At 49.4% G+C, this 27,607-nt stretch overlaps 1 protein-coding gene and 1 long non-coding RNA gene across 2 annotated transcripts in view; one reads left to right on the top strand and one right to left on the bottom strand.

Annotated features, from left to right (window-relative positions):
• Window positions 1-3,096: 3,096 nt before the first annotated feature.
• CPLX2 (complexin 2) overlaps window positions 3,097-27,607 on the top strand; it is a 90,759-nt gene continuing 66,248 nt past the window's right edge. The window contains exon 1 of the mRNA XM_070796840.1: window positions 3,097-3,228. The gene's annotated coding sequence lies outside the window, so the exon portion shown is untranslated. The remainder of the gene's footprint in view (window positions 3,229-27,607) is intronic.
• Window positions 19,980-25,596, bottom strand: LOC109564444 (uncharacterized). The gene is made up of 3 exons (XR_002181495.2): window positions 25,488-25,596; window positions 23,374-23,515; window positions 19,980-20,953 (listed from the first exon to the last, which is right to left on the bottom strand). It is a non-coding gene; the product is annotated as an uncharacterized lncRNA (long non-coding RNA).

The raw sequence follows: 27,607 nt of genomic DNA, 5'->3' as shown, positions 1-27,607 counted from the left end.
TCGTGTCCGACTCTGTGCGACCCCATAGACAGCAGCCCACCAGGCTCCCCTGTCCCTGGGATTCTCCAGGCAAGAACTCTGGAGTGGGTTGCCATTTCCTTCTCCAATGCATGCAAGTGAAAAGTGAAAGTGAAGTCACGCTGGTCTGCTCCAAACAGGACCTACTGGATATGTGGCTCTTACCTGTGGGTTTGGCTTCCCCCTGGCTGGATAGGAAGATGCACCCTAGGTCTAAATTTTACTCATGGCTTCATATTTTCAGAGCTTCCAGTGAAAGTGAAAGTGAAGTCGTTCAGTCGTGTCCGACTCATAGCGACCCCATGGACTACAGCCCACCAGGCCCTCTGTCCATAGGATTTTCCAGGCAAGAGTACTGGAATGGGGTGCCATTGCCTTCTCCATTAACAGTGGCAAGGCATATTATATTTACTTGGAGCTGGTAGAGCTTCCAGAGATACCCACTAATCTGCTACACCCTAAAACTCATAGGGCAAGATCTATATTTCACTGGTATGATTATCTGGCTACAATATTTGTTCCCTCTCTGGAAACCACAGATCAGATATTATCCTATGAGTTGATGCTCTGACTAACTTTCAGCCCTTAATGCTGAACAAATACAAATTAGAAAGGTGGTTTTACAAAACAGATTGGCCTTAGATATTCTAACAGCTGCACAAGGAGGAACTTGTGCCATTATTCATACCCAACATAGTGCTAATGTTACTCACTTTACTAAACACATGAGCAAGATGATTCAGACTATGGATTCTCCTGAAGCCTCAGTCACCTCACTTTGAGAAATGTTAACTAGCTCCCCATGGTGGAAAACTCTCTTAATCGTAATAATTCTAATTTTTCTGTTTTTGCTGTTTGCCTTACATCTGTAACTGTAAAACAGGGTTTGTTTCTAACCGTCTGAAAGCTTTTAGGTTACAAATGGTTGTCCAAGCTCCTACAAGTGCCACAACTTCCTCCAACTATTACTTGGGGCCCCTGGATCAGAGACCCTCAATATAAGGGTTAGGAGAATATGTTGCCTCAACAATTTAGGGACAGCACCCCATCACAGCAGGAAGTAGTTATGGAATGAAATGACACCCCTTTCCCTTGGCAACATAATTCTCCTAAAAGAAAAGGGGGGGATAAGAGAGTCAATTCCTAGGCAGATTGATAAGAAGTCCGGGGGTCCCCAAGGAGAGAGGGGTCTGGGGTTCTCAAGGAGGAGGAAAGGACAAGCATCTTTTTTTCTCTACATTCCTTAGTCTTAGTAACATAAAACATTTTTTTCTTTAAGCCCGGAAGTTATGATTACACAAGGAACAACTCAGTTTAAACTCTGTACTAAGATTATATAACAACAATGTATCCTTCTTGAGGACAGTTTCTCCTTCCTGAAAACCTTCTGGCTAATCCTGTTATCTTAAAATGTAAATTATGGGAGTGGGTCTAGTAAGATCTTTACAACCTTGAGACATTCTTTTGATTTATTGCAATAACTAATTTAAAAAGTTATACCTGCCTTGCTAACACTAGCGAGGGGGGCACGCTCCGTCCCTCTTCTGATGTCTATGTCAGGAGCTTTCTCTGCCCCTTTTCTTACTTTAATAAAACTCTGCTACACACACACACAGACACACACACACACACACACAAAGAGCAGCTTGGTACAAAGCAGAAGTTGCTGTAGGTGAAATTACTGAGTCAGGGGAGAGTTGATGGTGATGACGCAGGAAGGCTAGGGAGGAATGCTGCCACATGGGACTTTGCAGGCTGTGATTTGATATATATATTTAATATATACATATATGTATATATTCCTTTCCTTTATAAGATTGCTCACTTGAGTATATATTCATATGTTGGATGAATTATATGTTGAAATAGTCAATATATATGGATATATATTCAAATGAGCAATCACATGAAGAAAGGGAAGTTCCTTTGACCTCTGTTTCTCCTGTGTGCATTCATTCAGCATATATAATTCAGCTATTCTATTGTGTCTCAATCACCATGCTAGGAGACAGAGATACAGAGGAAGACAAAATATGAAACCAGTTTTTATGAGCCTGGTAACAGAGGATATAGATACATAAGTAATTACAAAACAGTGTGACAAGAAGTCTAGTAAAGGAATGTAGAGGCTGAGGGAGCTTAGAAAAGAGAGCTGATTGTGCCTTAGAGATTAGGGAAATTTTCATTAAAAATGAAGACACTTTGACTCACAGACAAAGCATAAGTAGTAAGGGGGAAGAACGTTCCAGTCAAAAGGAGCGGCAGGTGCTAGGGCACTGCAGTGATCCTGTTCAGGAGGTATGCTCATTTGTCCTGACAAGAACACAGCTGGAGAGGAGGCCCTTGGTCTTCCTGGTAAAAGATCTTTAAATTCCACACCAAAGAACTTATATTTTATTACTGGTGCTAGTGTTTAGTTGCTCAGTCGTGTCCCACTCTCTGTGACCCCATGGACTGCAGCCCACCAGGCATCTCTGTCCATGGGGATTCTCCAGAATACTGGAGTGGGTTGCCATGCTCTTCTCCAGGGGATCTTCCCGACCGAGAGATCGAACCCAGGTCTCCCGCATTGCAGGCGGTTTCACCGTCTGAGCCACCAGGGAAGCTTGTGTTTTATTACAGATGCACGATAAATAGGGCAGGTTTAGAAAGCTCTCTCTAGGGAATGGTAGATGATGGACTGGAGTTGGGTACGAAAGGCAGTTGGACCAGTGAGTGGAGTTTGCAGCAGAGCAGGTACAAGATCTGCATTTTGGTCGTTGATCCCAGAAATGAAGTGGGGCGGTGGGGGATGTTTCCAAAGCAGGATGCCCTTTGTCCCTTAAGCAACAGGACCCTGTTGTCTCTAAACTTCAGGACAGAAATGACTCTAGGGAGCTCCCCCATGCCTCCCTCTGGGTTACAGACACCTCTGCTGGCGCCCTCTCTCGTCCCCGTCGCCAGCCCCCGCCTCCTTTCTCAGGAAGCTTGGGTCTCCCTGGGAGCGGGTCTGCCCTTGGGGGAGGCCTGTCGACTCGGCGCCCTGCAGCCCGACGGACATTCGGGGCGGATCGAAGAGGGGCTCGGCGCCCCCTGCGTGCACATGTGCTAGCCCGGGCAGGAGGGAGCGCCTCCGCGGAGGAGTCCAGGAAGAGGGGGCAGGGAGAGGCGCTCCAGAACCTCGGTCCCGGGCGCCCTGGTCGGCCGCGGTGGAGCTGCAGCTTCCAACAGGTTCGTAGAACTCGCGCTCGCTCTCCGTTGCGGAGCCGCCACCTCCTCCGCTGGAGCAGGTTCGCGGGAGAGACCCTAGCCATAGGCCCCGCGCTGCTGAGCTCCCTGAGGGCGGCTTCCTCCGCCCTCCTTCCTTCTCCGGGTAGCTCTGCGCTGCCGCCGGCTCTTCCGGGGCGAGGCGGAGGGCGCCACGGGCTCCAACTCGCTTCAGCACCACCTCGGGGGGAGCTCCCGCGCCCCGCCGCGTCCTCTCCCTGGGGTCAGCTCTCGCACAGGCGGACCGCGCCCGCCCGGCCGGCTCCTCTAATGGTTCTGTCTGGGTTCAGTACCACGGTCGCAGAGGACAGTCCTCCGCCCCCGCGGGCTCCGTTCCCCGCGTCAGCACCGTAGCGGCGGACAGCTCTCGCCGGGCGCCAGCTTCCTAGCGAGCCGCGAACAAAGACAGGGGGCTGGCTGGGGCCTCCCGCGTTCCTTGGGAGTGGGTGGTTACCTCCGTGGGGGTCTTTCGACTTCCCCCAGAGCAGTGCCAGAGGCGAGCAGGGGAGGGGGCCTAGTCATATTCGCGCGTTTCTTGGCTTGGGTCTGCAGTTCGCCAAGGCCTGGCGGTGCAATGGCGGGTCCCAGCTGGAAGTCGGAAAGAGGATGGGAGGGGCGACGGCACAGAAAGGTCCCGGGCTACAGTTGGGCAGGTTGGGCCTAGGCTAAGAGGAAGGCGTGCGCCGCCCCCTCTTTCTTCCAAATCCCCACCTCCACGCTAGCTCGGGACCGCGGGCTCCATCGGAGAGCCTAACACAGATGCCCAAGGCTGGCAGCTGCAATCACTGACTCCGACTGTCCCCGGAACATCCCTAGAAAGTGTGAGGCTGAGTTTCCGTGGGGGGAAGGGGGCCGAGAAACCGTGGGGAAGCCTCACGAAGCCGGCGGCTACACGCTCCCCCTCCCTCCTGCCTAGGGTTCCGCCCCCACCTCCAGAGTGAAGCCCGCAAGTAAAGAAGGGGGAAGGAGGGGACCTGGGCAGCAGGTTGTGAAAATGGCTTGACTCTGGGAGGTTGCAAGTGGCCAGAAAAGAGGATGAGAAGCTGGGAGGTTCCCAAACAGGGAGGCCAGTTCGGCGACAGGAGATCAAATGTGGAAGAGGAAACCTTTCCTCTGCTGAAGCAGGGAGGGCCCTGGAATCACGTGATCCTCGCTTACTGAGAGTCTCACTGGGAGATGGAAAGACTGAGCTTAGGGGGCAAAGGTAATTTGCCCAAGGTCACTTAGCAATTTTGTAGCAAAATTGAGCCTAAAATTCATGCTCCCCAAATCCTGGACTTGTTGTATAAGATTGATCGAGAAGTCTTAAAATACCAGATGTTCAGAGAACGGCCAAGTAGTTTCAGTTGAGTCCAAATCTCAGCTCTGTCACTTACAAGTCTGTGACCTTAGAAATGACCTTCTGAGAAGACAGGTTAATAGTACCCACTTGTAGTGAGGCTTTAATGAAATACCTATATAATGAGATTAGGGCAGTGCCTGGCACATAATAAGTGCTCAAAAAATAATAACTACTATTCCTGATATTATTCCCTCTGTAAACTTGTGCTGAGGACTCTTATGTGCCCTGGCTGTGAACTAGGGAGACAGAGAAGTGTCCTGAAAAGGGCACAGACCAGCACAAGAAGCAGAAAAGTAAACAACTGCAATATGATATGATTGTGCTGTAATTAAGGTGAGTATGCGAGGCTGTGAGATCACAGAGGCAGGAGTGATGAACTGTGAGGAAAGGAGGAAAACTACCTTGAACAGATGGAACTGTGAGTAGGGGCCTCATGTGTGCAATCACAGCCACCAGGGTGATGTCACTGTGACACAGGGTCCTCAGGACGGGGAGTAGGAAATGAGAGTGTAGAGAAAGCTGGAGTCAGTCTCCAAAGGCCCTTTTGTGATGAAATATTTCAAACATATTTTTTTAAATAGAAAGAATAGTATAATAAATCCCCCACATACCCATCATCTAGCTTCAACAGTTGGGCAATTTATTTCATCTGTACACCTACTCTCATCACACATACATGTACAAACACACACAAACACAGACTTATTTTGAAGCAAAGCTAAGACATCCTGTCATTTCATACAGAAGGATTTTTAACATCAGCAACAATCTCTGCCATTCAAATGCCATTCCACCTTAGAAGTCACTAACTCAAACCATGACTTTCTCTTCTTAATGTGTTCTGAACATTCCTGTTCCTTAGTAAAAAGTTTTGAGAGAAGCCCACACCATGGTGATAAGCCACATGCTTTAGAGAAACTATTTTAGGAAAAGCAAAAGGTACATCAACTCTTTACAAATTTTACCAAGCCAGAATACTCTCTACTACCTAAACTGTGACCAGGGGCCAGTGACTATTGGCAAAACTGATCAAAAGACAAATAGAGCCCCATAAAGAAGAAGAAAAAACTGAGATTCCTTTTCAAAGTCATCTGAATCATAAGCTCATAAATATAGAAGGTATGAAGTCATGGAAATCATCCAACCCAACAGCCATATTTTACAGATGAAGAAGACAAGGGACACAGATGGGGAGGAATGTATCCAAGTTCCTACAGGGCTGAGACCAGAGCCAAGACCTTTGAACTTAAAATTCAAGAGTTCTCCATTTTGCCCAAAAGATTAGGCCTTAGAGTTTCTCAGCCCCTCCACGTGAGATGCCATTTCCTTCCCCATCTCAAAGAAGCTGGAAGGAAGAGGCAGAAGTAGGGCAAGAAGGGTCCTTTCTGGTTCTCAAGAGGATGACAATGTGTGACAATTGGTCTCTGAGGTACCCTGACGCAGCTCCCTCTCATATCTTTTGGAGAAAGTTGAGGACGATGGTACCTCTGTTCTGACTGCTGCACATTAGCGATAGCTCTGCAGTCGGACACCTAGACCTTAATTCTGTGCATGTGTGTCCATCCTGCCTGCTTTAACCAGAAGCATGTGAAGACTTCCCATTTGCCCTGACTTTGGCTGCACATCCCTCTTGGCTACAGATAGCCACTCCTTTGGGACGTTAAATGAGTAGCGTTTGGCCCAGGCGTTGGCAGGGCTCAGCTCTTGTGCCTTCCCGGAGCATGATGTCTCTCCTGTTGTTGATGAAATGTGATGGCTGTGACGAGTGTGTGTGTTCCCATTGGGCTCTGGGCACTTCTCAAGTCAGCAGTTTTGCTTTTCAGGGATGTCCCTGCCTGCAAAATGGTGAGGGCAATATCTCACAAGTTTCCTTGAGTCTTAGTTGGACAAATTAAAACATGTATAAGAAGTTTAAGCATCCCTGATGAAGAGAAGTCAGCGGAGAATAGTCAATAAAGTGGCCTTATTTCTAGGAGTATGATTGCAGGTAAGACGTAGGAGGGTAATGAAGATCATGAATTTCAGCTTGTGAAATTATCCCAGCTTTTAGCCTGAGATGAGACCAAATTAGATAAGTTATATTATATTATCCGGGCTTAGTTGAATTGTTGCTCCCCAAAGAGACCTTGGAGAGCATCTACTCTTCCTTCAACATGAACTCATTGAGTGGCTATTATATCAGGCACTGTTCCATGTGCTGAGCAAGACCCTCCAAACCCCTGCTCTCATGGGGCTTACAGACTTGCAATAGACACAGTCATTAACAATAAGTAAAAGGTAAATATGAAAACAGTAGTTAAGCAAACAAACAAACAAACAATAGGGGAGGTCTGTCTGCAATGGAGACATGGGAGTGAAGCCCAAATTACAAAAAAAGTCAGTCATGTGTGGATGTGGGGCAAAACGTTCCAGGCAGAAGAAATAGCTCAACAGAGCGTTTATTGTGAGCCTGGACTGTCTGCAGACAGACAGGAACCAAAGTGGCTAGGAGCCAAGTGAGTGAGAAGGAGAGTGGCAGCTGATAAGGAGGGGTGGGCAGGGACCAGGCCATGCAAAGCCTGCTAAGTGCAATGGATTGTCACTGCATGGTTCAAGCAGTGGAGTGATAAAAACTAGTTTTGTTTTTAAAAGCTGCCTCTGGTTGCAGCATGGAGAGTGGATGATCTGGGAATGCTGGGCTGGGCAAGAGGGAGCAGAGAGGGTGAAACACAGCCTCCCCCGCTGAGATGCTCAGCATCCAATAGAGAAGACAATACACAAACCAGAACAACAGTATTCCGCGGGCAGGGCTACTGTGGGGAGATGTGCAAGGCGTCGCGGGAACCCAGAGACAAGAAGACATCAGGGGAGGCTTCCTGGAGGTGGGCAGTGTCTGTTGAGTTGTATCTAGAAGAGGAGATGGTAGGATTGGTCTCTGAAACAGGCAGAGACGGAACACAGAGCCAGTGGATGCAGGGAGAGGGCATCTGCCTGCCTGGTCCATTTAGCAGCTGTGTGCCCTCAAGCAAATTACCTACCTCTCTGTGTCTCAGGGTCCTCATCTTTAAGATGGAGATGAGAATTACAACACATTTCAAGGTGTTTCTGTTAGGATTAAACAGGTTACATTTTGTGAAGCATTTAGACAATGCCTGGCACTTAGAAAGTGACAAATGAGTGTTGGTTAAATAAAAATGTGGCAAAATGGGGGTGGAAAGGCAGGGAACACGTGCTGGGAAAGTTCAACTAAAGCCCAACACTGAGGGGCCCGATTTTGAAGATCAGGCCAGGGAGGCCCAACTTGGTTTGCGTGTTTTTTGTCTGCAAGCCAATGGCTGTTATGGCTGCGCTGGGTCTCTGTTGAGGCACTCAGACTTTCTCTAGTCAAGGTGTGTGGGCTTCTCCGGGTGCAGGGCATGAACTCTAGAGCGTGTGGGTGCAGTAGTTGTGGCGCATGGCCTTAGGTGCCCTCAGGCATGTGAATCTTAGTTCCCTGGCCAGGGATCAACTCAGGTCCCCTACTTTGGAAGGTGATTCTTTACCACTGGACCACCAGGGGAGTTTCCCATCTTGCTTTTTATTTTCCTTTTCCTTTTTTTTTTTTTTTTTTGCAGTGAGAAGTCATCAAAGTCTCTTAAGCAGGGGGCATTAGGGGTGGAGAATAAACTGAAACCCAAAGGCCGAGAAATAGAAAGGAACCTACCCAGAGTCACACAGCCAGTTACTAGACACTGTCATTTGTCTCCCTACAGATTCATTATTGTAGGAGGGCCAGGACAGTATATATTTTATTTTGTTCTCCATTGCAGCCTCAGGGTTATAAGAATGCCTAGGATAGTCTCAGTAAATATTTGTAGATACACTGCTGAGCCAATGAACAAATGGGGCAGGGAAAGTCAGAATCCTTGAATCCTTGAGAAGGTCAGGGCATTTTGGACAGTGGAGAAACTGCTCTTAGGAAAATAAACTCCTGGAGATGTTGACTTGGGAGCCTCAAGCCCCTCCAAACCCCAGCTTCCCCTGTGACAGAGACACTGCTGCCCACAGTCCCCCAGGGACCCCCCTAACTGCAGCAAGCAGTGCTGCATGGGGTTCAGAAGTTAATCTTGGTAAAGTGCCTGGAAGATGAGAACCGTTCCCCAGACATTCAGTGTGGTAATTGCCAATGCAGAGAAAATGTATCTCTCCATTGGCAAGAAGCAGGACTTTGTGTTCCACAAAAACCAGCCATTAGAATTCCTGTCTCTGACTTGTCAGATAGCTGTGACAGCCAGGCGGGCAAGTAGGGTCTTGCAGTTCAAGCAGCAGATGGCAAGATACTCAGAGCACTCAGATCCAGTTTTCACATTGCTGACTGCCTCCTCTGAGCAAGGCATGGAAGTGGGTGCTTCTCCAAACTGGGGAGAACCCCAGCCCTAGCCCTTCTCAGCTGGGTGAACTTGGGCAAGTCATTGCACCTCCCTGAGCTTCAGGTTCATCAACTGTGAAATGGGAACACTACAGCCAGTCTGCCCAGGCCGTTTGGCCTCTGATTCTGACAGTGTGGGCTTAGAGTTGTATTTCATTTCACAAATGTGGAAACTGAAACTCAGGATATGGCTCATTGGTCCCTCAGTACTTACTGAGCACCTGTGACAGGCCAGTAACTCTTGCGGGAGCTGGAGAGTCAGTGAAGAATGAAATAAAAACACATTCTAGTGGAGACAGAGGAAATAAGCGAGTAAACAAATATAAGTCCACCAAGTTATGTAAGTGCTAGGAAGGAAATAAAAGAGGGGGTGTGCTAAGGAGAGTGGGGCTGCTTAGGTAAGGCAGGCTGGGGAGGCTTGATGGAAGAGGCATTGAAACCAACATCTGGATAGGGAGAAGCAGCTGTCCAGGCAGAAAGTGCAAAGGTTCTGGGGTAGGAATAAGCCTGATGAGACCACAGGACAGAAACCTACTGAGCAAAGGGGAAGGCGGGAGAGAAGAGGGCAGAGCTGGCAGGGCTCTGGTTGAAGCAGAGAGGTGACAGAATCTAAGTTCTGAGTCATTTACCTCTATTACCCTAGCCATAAGGGACCTGATGTGACAAAGCCCACATCAGAGAGATCCCTGGGACCTCTTCAGACCCACAGTCCCCACTGCCATCGCCAGAGCAGGTCAGCCAAAAGGCAAGCAAAGTGATGGATTCTCCTGCTGGGAAATAAATCCATCAGCTGGCTGGCTGCCGGGTGGGCACCGCAGTGCCTCGCAGGCAGCATCCTAATGCCACGAGGCAGGAGAGGGAGGGAGAAGACACGGGGCCGGCCCAGGCTGGGGGGTGGCAGGTGGAGAGGTGCCTGTCTTAGGTGCAAAATGTAAGGGGATGCTAAAAAGCTCAGCCATCAACATAAATATCATTTTGTGCAGTATTTTTTAATAAGGTTAGTGCAAAAAATCTATGATGATTAAAATACAAAATATTTTCAAATAAAGACAGGATTCCAAAAGAGGTTGAAAGATGAGTCATTCATGTGCAGGATGTAATCCTGACCCTCAGATGCTCACTCCCCTGCAGGGACACTTCCTGGGCTAGGGCCCTGTTCCCACAGGGAGCCAGCATCTAAAACTAGTCTGTTCTTGATGAACTGAAAGAAACAAACATCTCCAAACAGGGACTCGGAGATCACTGCTTGCTTCAGTTGTGGAGAGAGAGCTCAAGCAGGGACCACACATCTTGGAGGCACTGCTAGGCCCACAACCCCCAGGGCACTGCATTAGTCAAGCAGTTCAAACCCATGTCTTGTACATGGTGGGATCCTGAGTAAGGCAAATTGCGTCTCAAGCCTCAGTTCCCCATCTGTGACCCTGGGGCCAATTAAACCTGATCCCCAGGATTTAATAAGATAAAGTCCCCTGGTAGCTCAGAGGGTAAAGCATCTACCTGCAATGCAGGAGACCCGGGTTCAATCCATGGGTCGGGAAGATTTCCCTGGAGAAGGAAATGGCAACCCACTCAAGTATTCTTGCCTGGAAAAAGCCCATGGATGGAGGAGCCTGGTAGGCTACAACCCATGGGGTTGCAAGGAGTCGGACACGACTTCACTTTCACTTTCACTTTAAAGTCTTCTAGGACCTAGCTGGGCCTTCTCGGTGGCTCAGTGGTAAAGAATTCACCTGCAATGCAGAAGACGAGTTTGATCCCTGGGCCAGGAAGATCCCCTGGAGGAGGGTAAGGCAACCCACTCCAGTATTCTTGCCTGGAGAATCCCATGGACTGAGGAGCCTGGGGGGCTACAGTCCATAGGGTTGCAAAGAGTTGAACATGACTGAAGTGACGGAGCACACACTCAGCCATGGGACCCAGCTACTCCAAGTGTGATCATAAACCAGGAAAGTCAGTATCTTCTGGGAACTTATTAGAAATGAAGAAGTGCAGCTGCTTCCCAGACCCATGGAATCAGAACCTGCATTTTAACGGGACTCCCTGGGAGGGGGTGGCATGCTTGTGAACGCCTGAGAAAGTGGTCAATTCTTGGCACTTGGAAGATGCACAAAAAATGACAAGGTTGCCCCTGTACCCACCAGACCCTGAGTTACATCCTGACTTGAGGCAAGAGGAAAAACCAAAGATGGAGAGACGAGATGCTGGTGTGGCCACCTCATTAAATTTTGAACAGTCAAGTTTTGAAGCCAGGGAGTCTGGCTGAGCTCCTTCTATACTTAATTATGGAGGCCCCCCCATTTGTTCACCTGGAAAATGGAAATAATAATAGCTACTTTATTGGTTGTTGTGAATATGAAATTGTTGTGCTAAAGATCACTGAATGCTTGCTCTTGTTGCTGTTGGGGTGGGTGGCATTTAATACATCATTACTGAGCACTGTCCATGTGATGAAATAGGTAACATTCGTGTAGCTCTTTGTCATTTACAAAGCACTTTCCTACATACCATCACCTGACTCTCAATCCTTTGGGTGAGATAGCATGCAGTTTATTTACTTTATAGAGGAAAGTACTCTAGGCTCAGAAATGTGCAGTGACTTGTCCAAGTAAACCAGGATTTAAATGCCTGCAGTCCAACACTAAAATCCATGCCATCATCAGAGCATCCAACCAATAACCACAGAAAAGATTAAACACGGGGATAACTGGAATAAGACAATATTATACACTAGAGATGGTCTTGTCCTCTCTCCTTATTTACTGAAGGGTAAACTGAGGCCCTGGGAGTTGGAGATCCTGGACCAAGGTTACTCAGACAGCACCAGCCCTGCAGTCAGAACACAGCTCACGAGGTTCTCAGTCCAGGGCCTTGTCCAGTGTCCAGACCCACATCCCTCATCACATAGGCCAGCCTCCACCTGATCAGCCCAAGGGTGCTGGCAGCCAGGGTTGCAAGGCAAGTCTGGTGGATGGGAGGGACCCCAACTCCTCCTTCCACTCCAGCCCAGCCAGAATAGGGGAGTGCAGAGGCTGCAGTTGCCAAGGTGAAGCCTGTGAGGTTGCTAGGACAGATTTTGGGAGCAGTCAGGTGGCAGAGGAGGGCTCGGCTGGGCTGAGGCTGGGGCAGAGATAAGGACCTGACCCACTGGTCTTCTTGGAGTTGCAGGAGGGCTTCCAACTCTGCAGGGTGGGTCAGCCAACCGAAGGGCTGACTCACAGAGAACCCACATCTCTGTACTCGACACATCACCCAAGCCTGGAGGCTGAGAGGCTCTTTCCTGTGCCCTGCGCCTCATCAAACACAAGCCTTGCTGCTGAGTCCTCCCGGCCCCCAACTCATCAGCTGTCTCCCAGAGGAGCTCTCTAGAGAGCTAAGCTAAGCCCGGCAGGGCCCTCCAGGATCCTCGGGGTGAAGCCCACACCCTGCTAAACTGAGCCCCCAAACCTGGCACCAACAATCTCCCAGCCTCATCTTTCTTTCTCCCCAAGGCTCTGGCCAAACCTCACTCCTCCAAGTGCCTGGGAAGACCATGCTCTCTTGATGCCTCTTCAGATGCTCTTCCCTCTGCCTGGGAAACCCTTCCAACCCTACTGTCCCTAAGCCTCAGCTCCAGACTCTTCATCTCAGGGAAGCCCTCCCACTGCCTCCTGGCAGGGAGTCTCCTCTGACCAACCCCCGCTCAGGTGGATGTCACATCGTATTTTAACTCTCCACTTTCCTCTTTGGGTCCCAATTAGGTTGTGAGCTTTTTAACACCTCACTCTAGAGTAAACCCGGGTTCCAACTGTGCAAGATTAACACTTCTCAGAGCATCTGAGCCCTCCTCTGTGATGACGAGTATGACCTTGGCTACTCTAATGAGAGTATTAGAGATTGTGGATGTGAAGGACTTGAGACAACTCAGTTACGTTGAAACTGCTGTCACCATGCTGCTGCTTATGTCAATAACACTAAAACCCAGCATAGTGGGCTCACTTGTAAACCTGTGCCAAGTGGGCCCCTCACCTGCTCAGTGAGCATAATCACCATTGCATGAAAGCTCTAGAAAGAGCAAAGCCCCATTCAAGTGTGAGTCATAAGAACTCCAGTAGTTAACACCCTTGATTCCCACAAGTCCCTAGACCTGTGTAGTCCCAACACACTCTCTGCCTACCCTTCACTCACTAAACAAAATGTACTAGGTACCTACTATGTGCCAGGCAACATGCTACCTCTTTGGGACTCAGCAGTAGGTGGACACGAAGCACTTGACTACAACACCTACATTCCTCTCCTTGGCAACCCCCCACCGTTTTTTTGAAGTACAGTTGATTTACAATGTTTTGTTAATTTCTGCTATACAACAAAATGATTCAGTTATACACGTATTTTTTTTTACTGCTTTCCATTCTGGTTTATTCCAGGAGATTGGATACAGTTCCCTGTGCTGTGCAGTAGGACCTTGTTTATCCATTCCAAATGTAACAGTTCACACCTACTGACCCCAATCTGCCTAGCAGGGTCAGCCTCCCAACTCTACACGCAGACCCTGCTCAGAGATGCTCCCGGCAGCCAGCAGCCCCAACCAGAGACCCCCTCCCCCACGCCACCTCACCAGCGAGGAAGAAGCTACTCTGCCCTTTGGCCCATCCAGCTGCTAGCTTTAAATTCAAACACTGTCAGCCTCCCCAGAGCAGGCAGCCTGCCTGCCCTGTTCACTGTGCTGTTACCAGCGTTTAGAACAGGGCCTGGCACAGTCGTCCAGCCTCTTATTTACTTGTTCATTCACTCAGTCAGCAGATATTTATTGAGCCCTGCTAAGTGCCAGGCTCTGGGGAGCCGGCAGCAGGGCCCTTCCTCACTCCGCTCCTGTCTCAGTGGAGGGGCTGAGGGGGCAGAGGGGATTCTGTGAGGAGGCGATAGTGCCGGGAGCTGTTGAGACCCAGCAGCTTGGGGCTGTGCTACCCAGGGTGGTCCCAGAAGACCGCCAATTGACGTAAAGGGCCTTGAGTCGGCTGATGTATTGGAACCCCTGACCTGGGGCCAAGCCCCCATCCCCAGCCCTGTTGCCGAGACGGGAATCTGCACGTCTTGTGTCACAGCAAGCAGGACACTGGTGGCGGCAGGAAGAGAAAATATTCGAGGAGGAGGTGACAGGTTGTGCTCAGGTCCCTGCAGTGGCTGAGGCCTTGGCGTCCAGCCCAGAGCAGAGCGGACTGCAGCGGGAGAGAAAGAGCGAAGGCTGCCGGGTCTCGCCCGGCTCCATGCTCACCCCTGCACAAACCGAGCGGATCATGCCCCCTTCCAGCCCCTGTGTGAGCACCTACCATCTGGGAACGGAGCATCGACCTCGTTCTTCCAAGCCATGTGAAGGCAAATCTAGCGAATTTGCTGAGCATTGCTCAATCGACAAATACTTACTGGGTACCCTTTGCCTTTTTAGGTATATCTGGTACCTCCTAGAAGAGAGCAGAGGAAGGTAACTAGGATTTCAGGGGCTACCATGAAACAGAAATCTTCACAGGCATTATCTTATGTAACACCACCACCAATAATAATAGAGGCTTCCCTGGTGGCTCAAACAGTAAAGACTCTGCCAGCAGTGCAGGAGACCCGGGTTCAATCTCTGGGTGGGGAAGATCCCCTGGAGAGGGGCATGGCAACCCACTCCAGTATTCTTGCCGGGAGAATCCCATGGTCAGAGGAGCCTGGGGGGACTACAGTCCACAGCATCACAAAGGATTGGACGCGACTGAGTGACTAACACTAATATTAACTAACCAAAAATAATAACAAGCAGCTATATGGCACAATACATGAGGTTGGTGCTATTAGTAACCGCATTCTATACAGGAGGAAGCTGAGGCTCAGAGAAATGGAATGGATTTCCCCAAAGCCAGAACTCAAAGCCAGATCTGACCGACCGTAAATCCCAACCATTGACACCAGTCAGAAATCACAATGAAGCCAGAAAGCAGTGTGGTCAGTGGTACCGCAGCATCATTGCCTGAACTGGTGACTAAGACGGACGACTGCTGTCAGGAGCAGGTGAGGTGGGGTCAGGGTTCGGTCTCCTGCCAAGCAGGACCCCATTCTGAACTGCCCAGCCCTTTGCCAGGATCCAGAGGATCAGTGTGGCCTCAACACGGGCAAGGGCTCATCTGTCAGAGGGGGCTGGGGAGGCGTGCCCATTCAGGAGGCCGCTCCACCCCCTGCAGCCCTCTCCCCGCCCCGCCCTTACCACCCTCTCCCCGGTTCCAGGAAGTCTGTGGGTCTCTGGCATGCTACCTGCTCTGCCTGGTAACTGAAGGCTCCTGCATCTCAGCTCAGCCAGGAAGCAAAGGTGAGGGTACTGCCCAGGCTCACACCCATACGCGGTGTTCAGAGCGCACCGCCCGCCCCCCACCCCCATTCCTGGGGAAGGTGGTCATGAAGTCACTTCCCCTTGGCGGTCACCAAGAGCACTCCCCAGTGGGAATGAGATGGGTCAACCTGGCAACGTGTTAGAATGGCGCTAGCTTACAACAGAGAAGAACATCTTTGTGTGTGCTACCTTATTCTGTGAAGACCCTCCCCTCCCCCAAAACACCTTGAGGTATTATCCCAGGTTACAAATGAGGAAACTGAAGCACAGAGCAAGGGAAGGACTTGCCTGAAGACGGACAGCTGCAGGTGGCTAAGCCTGAGCTCCTACCCTCTTTTTCCTGTCTGTATCCCCAAGTGATCTACATACCTTTTATGTGGTTGGTGTTTGTTTGACAGATGAATGAGTGAACTAATGAATTGCCTAAGATCAATGGCAGGGCAGAGCAGAGCTGGAAGCTTACTCTCCTCTCACTCCCAGTTCCTATGCCTTTTGTTGAGCTTCTGCGTTGATGAGCTTAACACTCCCCTCTGCACCCCCACCCCGGGATCCCAAGCATCTCATGTGGATGTTCATTACCCCCACCCCCGCAGGTGGACCTGTCAGCCTTGGTTCCTCTTCCAGGTGGCCCCCAAGCTTGGATCACACCCAGCATCCCTTCATCCATCCACCTCGCCTCTTCCTCACCACCCACTACCAGTAATCCAACGTGCATAGTTGTAAACTTGTTTCTTTAAATAAACAGTCTTGAGTTTCATACCAAATAGTCTTTTAAGAGGAGGAACGTCTCCAGGCCACCTCGTATTTAGCATACACTGAGCCACATATTTGCACAGAGAGAGTGTGTGTGGATATAGAGATCGCTTGATCGCTATAGATATCATTGCTCATCCAGATGGGAGCTATTTATGATGCTGAGTCACTCGCAGAGAATGCCACTGAGGGATTCCAGGCTGGGCTCTGAGCCCCAGCATCACAGACCTCGTGGCTCTTTGCCTCATCCTCACTTTTCACAAATGAGAGACAGAGACAGAGTGGTCTCTCCCACCACAGCTCAGGGACAGAAAGAGACGTGTTGGCCACAATATATGCAGACTGTCTCATAACCAAGCCCTATTCCAAATCCTTGTCCCCCATCCAGGACACCACAGCCCTTCATCTCATCCAACTTCTTCATTGTATAGGAGCAGAAACTGGGAGCCAGAGAGGGAAGGGGCTCGCCCAGAGTCACACAGAAAGTTGGTAGTGCAGCTGGTCCCAGAGCTCAGATTTTCTGATTGCTGTCTGGCACTCCCTTCCATCCCCCAGCAGCCTTCTCCAGTTGCTCTCCGAGGTCATGCCATTTCACAGGAGCTTCTCTGTAAACCTGGAGCTGTCCCTGAGCATCCCCTTTCGTGGACTCTTCCAAGAGGGGAACTGAGCCTGGCTTGTTTGGATACCCCCATGCTTAACACAGGGCCTGTGCACACTAGGGGTTTGATGCTAGTGTGCTGGTGTTATATAAGACCAAACTCGGCGCCGATTCCTGGGGAATCCTAGTTCCCTGTTTGAAAAAGCACCCATTTATCTCCACCCTCTCTTTCTTGTCTCTAAGCCAGTTCTCTATCCATGCAAAAATAGACTCCCTCCCACTCACCACCCACCTCTGCCCAGTTCTATAATGAATCAATTTTATTAATAGGCTTTGGGATGAAAACTTGACAAAGGCTTTTTGTAAAAGTCACCCTTTATCTCCGTATATAGTTCACTTCTCAAAGCATTCTACTAAACTGGTCAGGTGGGATTTTGCCTCACATAAAACATTCATTAATCCACTCTTTCCCTCCATATAGAATGTGTTTGTTTAAGCATTCGGGGATCTCTATGCTTTATTATGAATTCTACTCAATTGTTCTAAGAGACAGTGGGATGAGACAGAAAGAGAATAGGCTTTGGAATTAGGGCTGAGTTACATCCTAGCTGACCACTTAATGGTTCTGCATCCAGACTGATTGCTGTGAGAATTAAATGGTATAATGACTGTAAAGTACCTAGCACATAAAATGCTCAATACGTGTTTGTGAATGAATAAATGAATGAATGAATTACTCAGGACTCTTATGAATAAACTATCCTACTCTGAAGTGTGAGAGGCCAACTGACTCTGCAGTCTGAAGTCTTGAGGTCAGACAAGTCCAAGGGCGGTTTGAAAAGTCTTATGGTGCCAACCACAGGGATTAAGCTACCAGTTGGACTGTCTCCAAGCCAGAAAGGGACATTCTTTCTGTGGCCCCTTTGGAAGGTATCCATTCCCTCAGGAAATTTTGTGCTGAATCTAGATTCAAAATAGAAAACTCCTTGAGAGTAAAGATTGTGTCTTGTTGTCAGATTCTAACTTTCCCCAAACAAGAGCTGGATTCAGGGTAGTAAGACAAAGAGATGTGCAGTAAGTATGCATTGAGGTATGAGTATGCAGTAATTATGCACTGGACTGCAAGGAGATCGATACAAAAGGAAGTCAACCCTGAATATTCATTGGAAGAACTGATGCTGAAGCTGAAGCTCCAGTACTTTGGCCACCTGATGCAAAGAGCTGACTCAGTGGAAAAGCCCCTGATGCTGGGAAAGACTGAGGGCAGGAGAAGAAGGGGATAACAGAGGATGAGATGGTTGGATGGCATCACTGACTAAAGGGACGTGAGTTTGAGAAAATTCCAGGAGATAGTGAAGGACAGGAAAATCTGGTGTGCTGCAGTCCATGAGATCACAAAGAGTTCAGACTGAGCAACTGAACAACAAATGGGTTGTTGGGTTGAGTTGAGTAGAATTGACTTGAGTTGACTTGGCTTGAACTGACTTGTTTTGCATTTGTTAATGGACTCAAATTAAGGACTACCAAGGGAGAAGCTTCCTAGAACTTGAGCCTGACTTAGACATGGTCCCACAGGGGAGACCCCTAGTGTGCTGTTCTGGGCATTCAGAGCCTTCCAAAGATGCAGGCATTTCAGAGAGGACAGGGCCATTGCCAAAAAGTAGCAGTGGTGGGGGCACCGCAAGGCTGAGTGTCCTTCAGGAATCTTTAAAACTTATTGGCACTCTGTGAGGATCTTTCCATATTTTAGGGCAACAGAGTCTTCTCTTCCTGGGAGACAGAGGACTTTGGGGGATACCCACTTCAGTGGGAGATGGACTCTAGCTTTGAGGGGCCAAATCAGCTCCACCATGAGGGGAGAAGGCCTGTGGTAGCCCACAGTTAGGCAGAGCTCCCATACTGCAGATGCTGGCAGAGTCATAAACTGGTCTTCCTGCTGGAGGGGAGGTTTGGGGTTCTTAGGGAGTATGAGTCTAATTCAAGGTTTCCATCCGGCAGTGGTTACTAAAGGGAGCAGCAATGCAGGAACATTAATGAGTAATCAGACAAGACCTCTGGAGTCCCAACATTGAGGCCAGCCAGCACTGCTGGGGTCCCCTCTGCTGGCTCTGTCTCAGTCACCACCCATCACAGGATGTGACCAGGCATCTGAGGGAGAGGGAACTGAGGAAATGAATGGGATTCTGGTGAAGCGCGGCTGCAATGTGAGTCTGCGCAGCTGTGTCTGTGAGTCCCTCTCCCACGCTGGCTTCAGAACCCATCAGAGGCACGGCATCTGCTCTCCTCAGTCCCCCATGCCGTCTAAAAAGCTGGGCACAGGTTAGATGCCAGTGTTCAATGAATGAATTATGAGAGCAGAGTAAGGCTTGCAATGCCAGTAGAAGATTTCCAGAGGGAAAGATGGAAAATGTCAAGATTTCAAGATGGCAAAAGCCCAGGGTGAAGACGTCCAGCCAGAAAGGATAGCACAGATTCAAAAGCTGTCCCTCAGAAGTGTGGCCTATAGGGAAAATTGGACTAAGGAGAGTCAAGAAAGAGTGGTACAGTGCAGGTTTAAAATAATGTTCCTCAGAGTACCAGGCTTCGAAGGCAGACTCTCAGGGGCCACCAGAGGATGAGTTTGAGCCAGGGAAATTCCCCTGACCCACCCTAGACCATGCCATTCAGATTTTTAAAACTGCAATTTTATCTATTTTATACATTGGATTGGGCTCCCCAAGTGGTGCTAGTGGTAAAGAGAATCCAACTGCCAATGCAGGAGACGTAAGACGTGGGTTCGATCCCTGGGCTGGGATGATCCCCTGGAGGAGGTCATGGCAACCCACTCCAGTATTCCTGCCTGGAGAATCCCATGGACAGAGGAGCCTGGTGGGCTACAGTCCATGGGGTCGCAAAGCGCTGGACAGAACTGAAGTGACTTCGCACACATGTATATTGGGTATCCACACATTTTCATTTTTAAAGGATTCTTTGGATTGAAAAAAATCATTTGGAAAGCACCAGTGTTGAAATAGTCTAGGCATCTGCGTTAGGCTGTCTGGATGCAAATCTCAGCCCCTAGACTTTCCGCCTATGGACATGAGATGGGGCCCTTCTGAGCCTCCACATTCTTGTCTGTAAACCATCCTTCTTCCAAGGATGTTTGAGCATTAGCTAAGATGCTGTCGTATTTCCCAAAGGCTGGTGCGCCTGTGATTGATGGTGTGTGTGATGGTTTTAGGTGGTTAGGGATAAACATTTATTATTTTAATAGCTCACGATTGATGCATGTTAGAAAAATATAAGCAGCATATTAGACTTCATGATTTATGAAAATAATACAGCATTTCCTTTTAAAATAAAATTCTCTGCTTTTTGAAAGGCAAATCGATTTAAAGAAAAACACTAAGTAAATGAACAGCACTGATAACAGCAGAAATCATGAAGGTGATACATGAATGACTGTAAGGTGGCAAAATTTGAAATGATGTGTATAAAACAGCTACCATAGTGCCTGTCATTTAAGGCGGGCTCAAGATGGTGAATTCTTATAACTTTCTGTACCTTGCTGGGATGGCTCAGCCTAGAACCAAGCTCTCCACTCGGGCAAAGCAATTGTCCAGGCCTGGTCAGTCTGGAATCCAGTGTTTGATGGGCGTGGGGCAGGCTGCTGCTGCTGCTAAGTCGCTTCAGTCGTGTCCGACTCTGTGTGACCCCATAGGCAGCAGCCCACCAGGCTCTGCCACCCCTGGGATTCTCCAGGCAAGAACACTGGAGTGGGTTGTCATTTCCTTCTCCAATGCATGAAAGTGAAAAGTGAAAGTGAAGTCACTCAGTCATGTCCGACTCTCAGTGATCCCATGGACTGCAGCCTACCAGGCTCCTCCATCCATGGAATTTTCCAGGCAAGAGTACTGGAATGGGGTGTCATTGCCTTCTCCGGTGGGGCAGGCAGCAGTGGTCAATTTCAGGCAGGCAGCAGTGGGCCAGCCCCAGAGGGCAGCAGTGAGCGGGTCCTGGCAGTCAGCTGGCCACAGGATCTTGAAGCAGACAGAGGCTGCTGAGGCAGCATCCACGGGTGCCAACCACAAGTGGTCTATGAGATTACTTGGAGAGTTATTCAGACACAAGTCAAATACCCCCGGGAGAGAGTTACTTCCTCTTCAGCTGATTCCATCAAGGAGGAAGTCTCAGTTGTAGGGGAGCATCTCCTTGAGGCCTCTCTAATGCTTGTTGATCTTCATTTCCAAGACAGAGACCCAGTCTTCAGCTGCCAAGAGTATCTGGCTGAAAATGAATAACAATGTTGTCTTTTCCATGTATTTTTTTTTTACTATTACTTTCTATGTATAGAACACAATACAGGTATTCTGTTTATGAGAAGGATCTCCTGTTCCCTTTTCAAGTACATGTTTTAAAGGTTAAAAAGGGAGTGTTACTTTTGTTCAGTATAAAGATAATAAAAGTACAAGTAGGATAGAGACATAGAAACACATAAAGGTAGTCCTCGACCAAGAAAAAACTCAGGCTGGCAGAGGCACGGCCCCAGAGTCCAGGCCGGCCCACAAGCAGGATGTCTTCTGACTTGGCCACAAGCTTTGGGGCAAGCGTTGTCCTGGGGAGGGCAGAGGAGGCCGCATCCTGAGTAGTCAGATTGCTGGGCAGATGACCCTGAGCTGCCAGGCTGACCAGGGCAGCAGCCACACAGTAGTCAGGACAGCTAGGGGTGACCCCAGAGGGTGGGCCCGGGAGGGATCCCAGTTCCTAGTGAGGCTGGGCCTGCAGAAGGTGGCTCTGACAGAGGGGAGGAAGGAGCTGAGGACTGGGGACAGGCAAGGCCTGCCTCCACAGCTAGGTGCTCAGGGTAAATCTGGTGTGAACCCAGGCCATTCATACCAGCCTTTGAGAGGGGCTGGGTATGAGTTAGGGTGTGTTGGTAGGAAGAAACCATTCAGCCTCACTCAACCAGAAGCAGGGATTATGAAGACAGTATCAGATAGCTCCCAGAATCAAAGGCCAGGCTTGTTGTCAGACCCAGGAAAGGATAGGGGCTGGGGCAGACTAGGAGTTCGGGAGCAGGAACTGAAGTCATTTTTCCCTAAGTTCCCCTTTGGGTTGCATCGGCCACAACAGCTGTTTCTTCTTCGCCTCAGTCTTCATGTGATTCACAGCCCCAGGAGGGGCACAAGCGGGCCTGCCGTGTGTCCTGTGTCCTCCTCTTGGCCAACAGACAGCATGGAGGTTTGATTAGACTCACTCCAAGTTTGAACACTGAGGAAGGGGTTGTTCCCGAAAAGAAAATAGAAGGACTATTACTAAAAGGAGGAGAAATGGATTCTGGGCAGCCAAAGCCCAGTAGCGCATGTCTTCTACAAGGGGTGTGTGTGGGAGGCGCAGGCCTGCCTCTCTGGGACCATAACGGGGCTTCCTTTCTCCCACCCTGGCTGGACCAGGGTTCCTCCCACTCTGGGGACATGGTCAGCCGAGGCAGGGCCTCTTGTGCTTCCCATGAAGATCTCCTGGAGCCTCTGATGGTCTGGGAGACGAAGGTGGCTGGACAAGCCTGGCTCGTGGTTCTTCAGACTTTTCATGGCTGAAAAGGATCTGCTGGGTTGACAAAGTCTAATGAGAATTGCTCACTCAGGGGTTGCAAACCCAACTGTCTGCTGGCTGGCAGGGAGCAAATGCATGAAGGTAACTGAGATGACCTGGAATAGCCGTGCCTGTCTAGAGGGGACGCCTCTGCCGGCTCCAGCCAGTTGTTGGAGCTGGATTCTTTTGGGGGTGAGGGGCTGAGCTGCGTCTTTGCTGTGGTGCATGGGCTCTTCACTGCAGCATGAAGACTTTGCCTAGCTGCGTGTGTGGAGGCTTCTCGCTGGCTGTGAAGCACTGGCCCTAGATCATGTAGGTTTCAATGGTTGTGGCAGGCCAGCTTAGTTGCCCTGCATCCTGTGGGATCTTACCTCCCTGACCAGGGATCGAACCCTCATCTCCTGCATTGGAAGGTGGATTCTTAACTATTGCACCACCAGGGAAATCCCTTTATCCTGAGTTTTTAAAGTGAAGCCCCAAATCCAGAATTTTACAAGACTCCTCATTTTTAAATATTATTAACATTTAAAATACCGTGCTGACCAAATGGTACAAACCACCAGTTTGCAGCCATCGGACTGACTTCTATTCATCCACTACAACCCAGCTGAGAAGGGACTTCCCAGCTGGGAAGCCTTCTGTGACTTGTTCGTCCCTCCACCTTGTCCACCCTTTCTTTGGATTCCTTGTGGATGCTGCACTTCTTCTTGTCACAGTACTGACACTCTGCTTTATAAAAACTCATTTGTTTTCATCTGCTGCCTCGTCAAGGGTGAGGACACCCACTGTGTCTCATGTCTCTTCCTAGCACAGTGCCTGACATGTACGAGGTGCTGTGGTGTTGCTGAAGGGGGGCTGTGGGGACTGCGTTTGTCAAGGTGGCTAGGTTATACGGTGGTAACAAATTAATCCTGCAATCTCTGTGACTTAATACAACAAAGGCTTGTTTCTCTCTCCTGTGAAGTCTGCTGTGGGACCTGCAGCTCTCCAGGCAGCTTCTTTCCGAGCAGTGACTTGGGGAACCAGACTACCTCCATCATCAGGGAGCAGGGGGAGAGCGCCACAGGAGAACTCACACCCACTCTTACAAGCCTCAGCCTAGAAGCGACACTTACCTGCTTTCTTCACAGCCATTGGCCAGAAGGAGGCCCATGACCAGTCTCACTCTAAAGGCCTGGAAATATGGGTGGAAGGCAGCCAGGGCCCATCATTCACAGGAAACAATGGGACTCTTAAGGTTACCGCATGGAAACACCTCTTCATTTATGACATCCAGAAAAGTAGGAAAGAAGTAGGGAGAGATTTCATTAGCTTGAGCTTTTTTTTCCCCAATCAGTAAACACTAGGAACTGGAAATCAAATCGATGGAAAGTAGAGGTCAAACACCAATGAGCAAACCATTTATAGTGAAATCACGTCTGGGCCCTTGGCATCTCATCTGAGGTCCATGATGGCCTGGGAATGATTGCCACTACTCAGAGGGTCTCTCTTCTGTGATCAAATGCCGATGCATTCAGGGATCCTGACCCTTGCAGCCACCCTTGGCCAGAAACTCAGCCAAGGGCAGGTGGGGGGGTCAGTGGGCCCCCCAGAAGCTCAGAGACACACATCATGCCTTCTACAGGCTGGGCACAATGCAATCACAGATGTTTCCATGAAATGGAATCCCAGGATGGTAGATATGCTCTAGAAAGAGGGCAAGCTTTGGGAGCCAGAAACGCCTAGGTTCAAATTCTAGTTCTTTCCTAATAAGTCAAATTCTAAGCAAGACTCTTCACTTCTCCGAACCTCAGTTTCATCATCTTGGAAATGTGGACAATGGTAACACCTTCCTCCCAGAACAATTGTGCAAAGTCTGTGAGGTACATGTAAAGGGCCTAGTTGGCACACAGTAGTACCTCAAGTGACATCATTTCTTTTTCCCCACTTCCCTGGTGGCTCAGACGGTAAAGAGCCTGTCTACAATGCGAGAGGCCCGGGTTCAATCCCTGGGTTGGGAAGATCCCCTGGAGAAGGAAATGGCAATCCACTCCAGTACTATTGCCTGGAAAATCCCATAGACAGAGGAGCCTGGTAGGCTACAGTCCATGGGGTCCCAAAGAGTCAGACACAACTGAGCGAATTCACTTTCTTTCTTTTTCCCCACTGGGTTGAAAGGACTGACTCTAACCTATCAATAGCACTCCTGAGTGCAGTCAGCGAGTTCCCATTTGCATGCCTCTGTTGATAAGAAGTCCACTATATATCTGGCCCCCAACCCCCAAGCATCCTGCTCCATTTTTGAACCACTCCCATGGTATCTGTAATGAGAGGATCTGATGTCCCTGGGGACTGGAGTTGGAGGGAAAGGTGCCTGGCCCAACTCTCCTCTCTAGATGACTGATCACTACCTCTGCCCCTAGGAGAAAGTAAGTGTAGTGAGAATGAAGGAGGTGAGGGTTTCAGAGAAGGGGAATATGAGTCCATTTCCAGCTTACAGAGAGAGGACAGAGAAACTCATCACATGGGAGACAAGATCACAGAGAAGAGAAATATCTGGAAGACTGTCACAGGACAATGATGGGGGCCTAGCCTGGGAGTAAGGGAAGCTACAAGGGCGCCAACAGGAGTTCAGAATAAGAATGAACATTCCTTTATTCATTTCGCAAGCATTCACAGTCCTCTATGCCAGGTTCCATGCTGAGCACTGGAGTCATGAATCAGCCATAGGCCCTGATACTGGGGAAGACCATGTGATAATAATATTAAACCCATATGATGGGAGTTGCTGAGATAAAGGGAAGTATGGGGACTGTGAGAGCTCAGAAGAGGGGCCCCAGGCCCACCTGAGGATGGGGGATTTAGGAAAGGATGAGGAGGTGGGCAAAAATGGGGATGCTAGGCAGAGGGCCAACGTAGGAAAAGACACAAGGATAAGAAATATCCTGGCCTGTGGAGAGACCTACGCACTGTCCCGCTGCTTAGGGCAGGGAGTGATGGTCGGGTGGCCGGAGCAGGCAGCAGAGGGCCTGGAATGACAGCGCAGAGCTGAGACCCTGCCCCAGACTAGGAGGAGGCTTGGAAAGGTGTGAGGCTTTGTGGGAAATTGTTATTGCAACACAACCTACATTCATAAAAGTGGTCATATCATATATTTACAGCTCAATGTATTTTCACGAAATGAACATACCCCTGTAACCAACCAAGAAACAGAAAGTTAAAAGCAGTGCACAAAGCCCCCTTCACTCACCTTCCCAGACGCCATCCCCTGCAGAGGAACCCCTGTCTCAACTTCTAACCCCATTGATTAGCTCGCTTGCTTTTGAACTTCATGTAAATGAAATCATGCAGTGTTTGTGTCTGGCTTCTTTCAATCAATATTATGTCTTTTGTGTTGTTGCATCATGTTGCACTCTTTCACGGTGTTCATCCTCATTGCTAAATTTCATTCCATTGTGCAACTGTACCAAAGTCTGTCCACCGCTCTCGTGCCAAGGGGCATTCAGGTTGTGTTCACCTCGGGCTCTTATGAAAAGTTCTGCCATGTAGATTCTTCTACGTGGCTTTGGATCAACATTTATGTACATTTCTGTTGCGTTTATGCCAAGAAGTAGAATCAATGCATCCAAGAGGATACAGGTTCCCTGTGGAGAACAAACATTTTTTGGTCCAAAATGGTAGACCCAACTTACAGTCCCTGCTGTACTGCATGAACATTCCAGTGGCTCCATATTCTCACGAACACTTGGCATTTTCTGACTTTTCCATTTAAGCCATTCTTGTGAGAATGCACTGATTGTAATTTGCACTTCCCTGAGGACTAGTAAAGTTGAAAACTGACGTGTAGGCTTGCTGGCCATTTGACCATCATCTTTCCTGAAGTACTTATTCAAGTCCTTGGAAGGGGACAGACAAGGTCTACGTTGCACTTCAGAAAGTCACCTTGGGTGGCCAAGTAGCATGGTGGAGATGGTAGAAGTAGGTTCTCTGAAATTTCTGGCTGATACCAATGGCGTCTCATGTAGGTGCTGGACTTCATCTACTTCCTCTGCTTCTTCAAATGCCTCCTTATCGACCTCTCACAGATGAGGTGACTGGGGTAACAGGGAGGAATGACTTGCCCAAGGTTTCACAGTTGGGGCTGAGAGTGAAGCCCACGGATGGGGGCCTCAGACCCTCAATTCATTTCCTCATCAGTCTCAGACTAGAGTGGGACATTGTGGGAGGAAAAAAAGAATAGGAAAAAAAAAAAAGAAAGAAAGAAAAGTAAAAAAACAACTACAAAGACACTTATCTCTCTTATTTTACACCAGAAAAGATTCTCTCTCCCTTTCCCCTCTCCCTTCCTCCTTCTCCCCAGAAGTCTAGCAAAGGTGGGCAGCCATCAGAAGCCACGTGCCTACCAACCCCAATATTGTGTTGGATGCCCAGTGACGTGAAAGGAGGAGCGAGGCCCACCCAAGTCAGATCCCCGCCTTCCACCACCCACTGTGGGCCCTCGACCTGTCACTACCTCCCTGGGCCTTTACGCTCTTCATCCGTTTCAATACCGCCTTCCTCAGAGCCTGTGGAGGGGACCCAGCAAGCCAGCTCCCTGCCTGGCGTGAGGTAGCACCAGTCTAGGTGACACACTCCCATTCCCTCCCTTGAGCCTTCCAGGACTGGGGACAAGGCTCCCCATCCTGCCCACTGCCCTGTTCTTTGCCTCCTGCCTTCCTGAGTGGCAGGAGCAGCATCCTTTTGTCTCCGGCAGCCACAACAGGCCCTGGAGGGTTCCTCACTGCTCAAGCGCAGGTGTGGCAGGGGCAGGAAGGCCGCCCCTCCCCTCCCACCAGGAGCTCCATTTCCCCACAGCTGCCCACATGCAGGTTGACAGCCACACAGTTAACCCCAGAAGGGCCTTTCTCTTCTCAAGGGCTCTCAGCTCTCAGCCCAGACGTCTTTATTTTGGGAGCCTCGCTTTGCGAAGTGCTTTGTCAACGCCACCTCCAAGCAACCCTCCCACTCCTACCACACACACACACACACACACACACACCCCACAGTGCCATCCTGCCTGTCCTCCCATTCATTAATCCACTCAGCATCTAGTGAGCATCCCAAGCACTGCTAGGCACTGGGACACCCACAAGGTCTCTGTCATCATGGAGTTTCCCCTTCGGGGAAGAGATGGATAATAAACAAGCAGATGGCTACTGTAAATAGGATCACTTTGGATGGTACTGTCACACGAGTGTATGTTCTTCGGCTCTTTGTCTCATCACAACAAAGATTTGGAGTGACGGACATTAAAGCCCCCTTGGCGTGTCACAGCTCTCGGGTCTTGGATAGACCATGTTATAGCTCTCAGGTCTCGAATGGACCATGTTA

Source organism: Bos indicus, chromosome 10 (genome assembly GCF_029378745.1).
Source record: "Bos indicus isolate NIAB-ARS_2022 breed Sahiwal x Tharparkar chromosome 10, NIAB-ARS_B.indTharparkar_mat_pri_1.0, whole genome shotgun sequence".
NCBI classification, from domain to species: Eukaryota; Metazoa; Chordata; class Mammalia; order Artiodactyla; family Bovidae; genus Bos; species Bos indicus.
The sequence above is the reverse complement of the archived record's forward strand: the minus strand, read 5'-3'. Positions and strand labels throughout refer to the sequence as shown.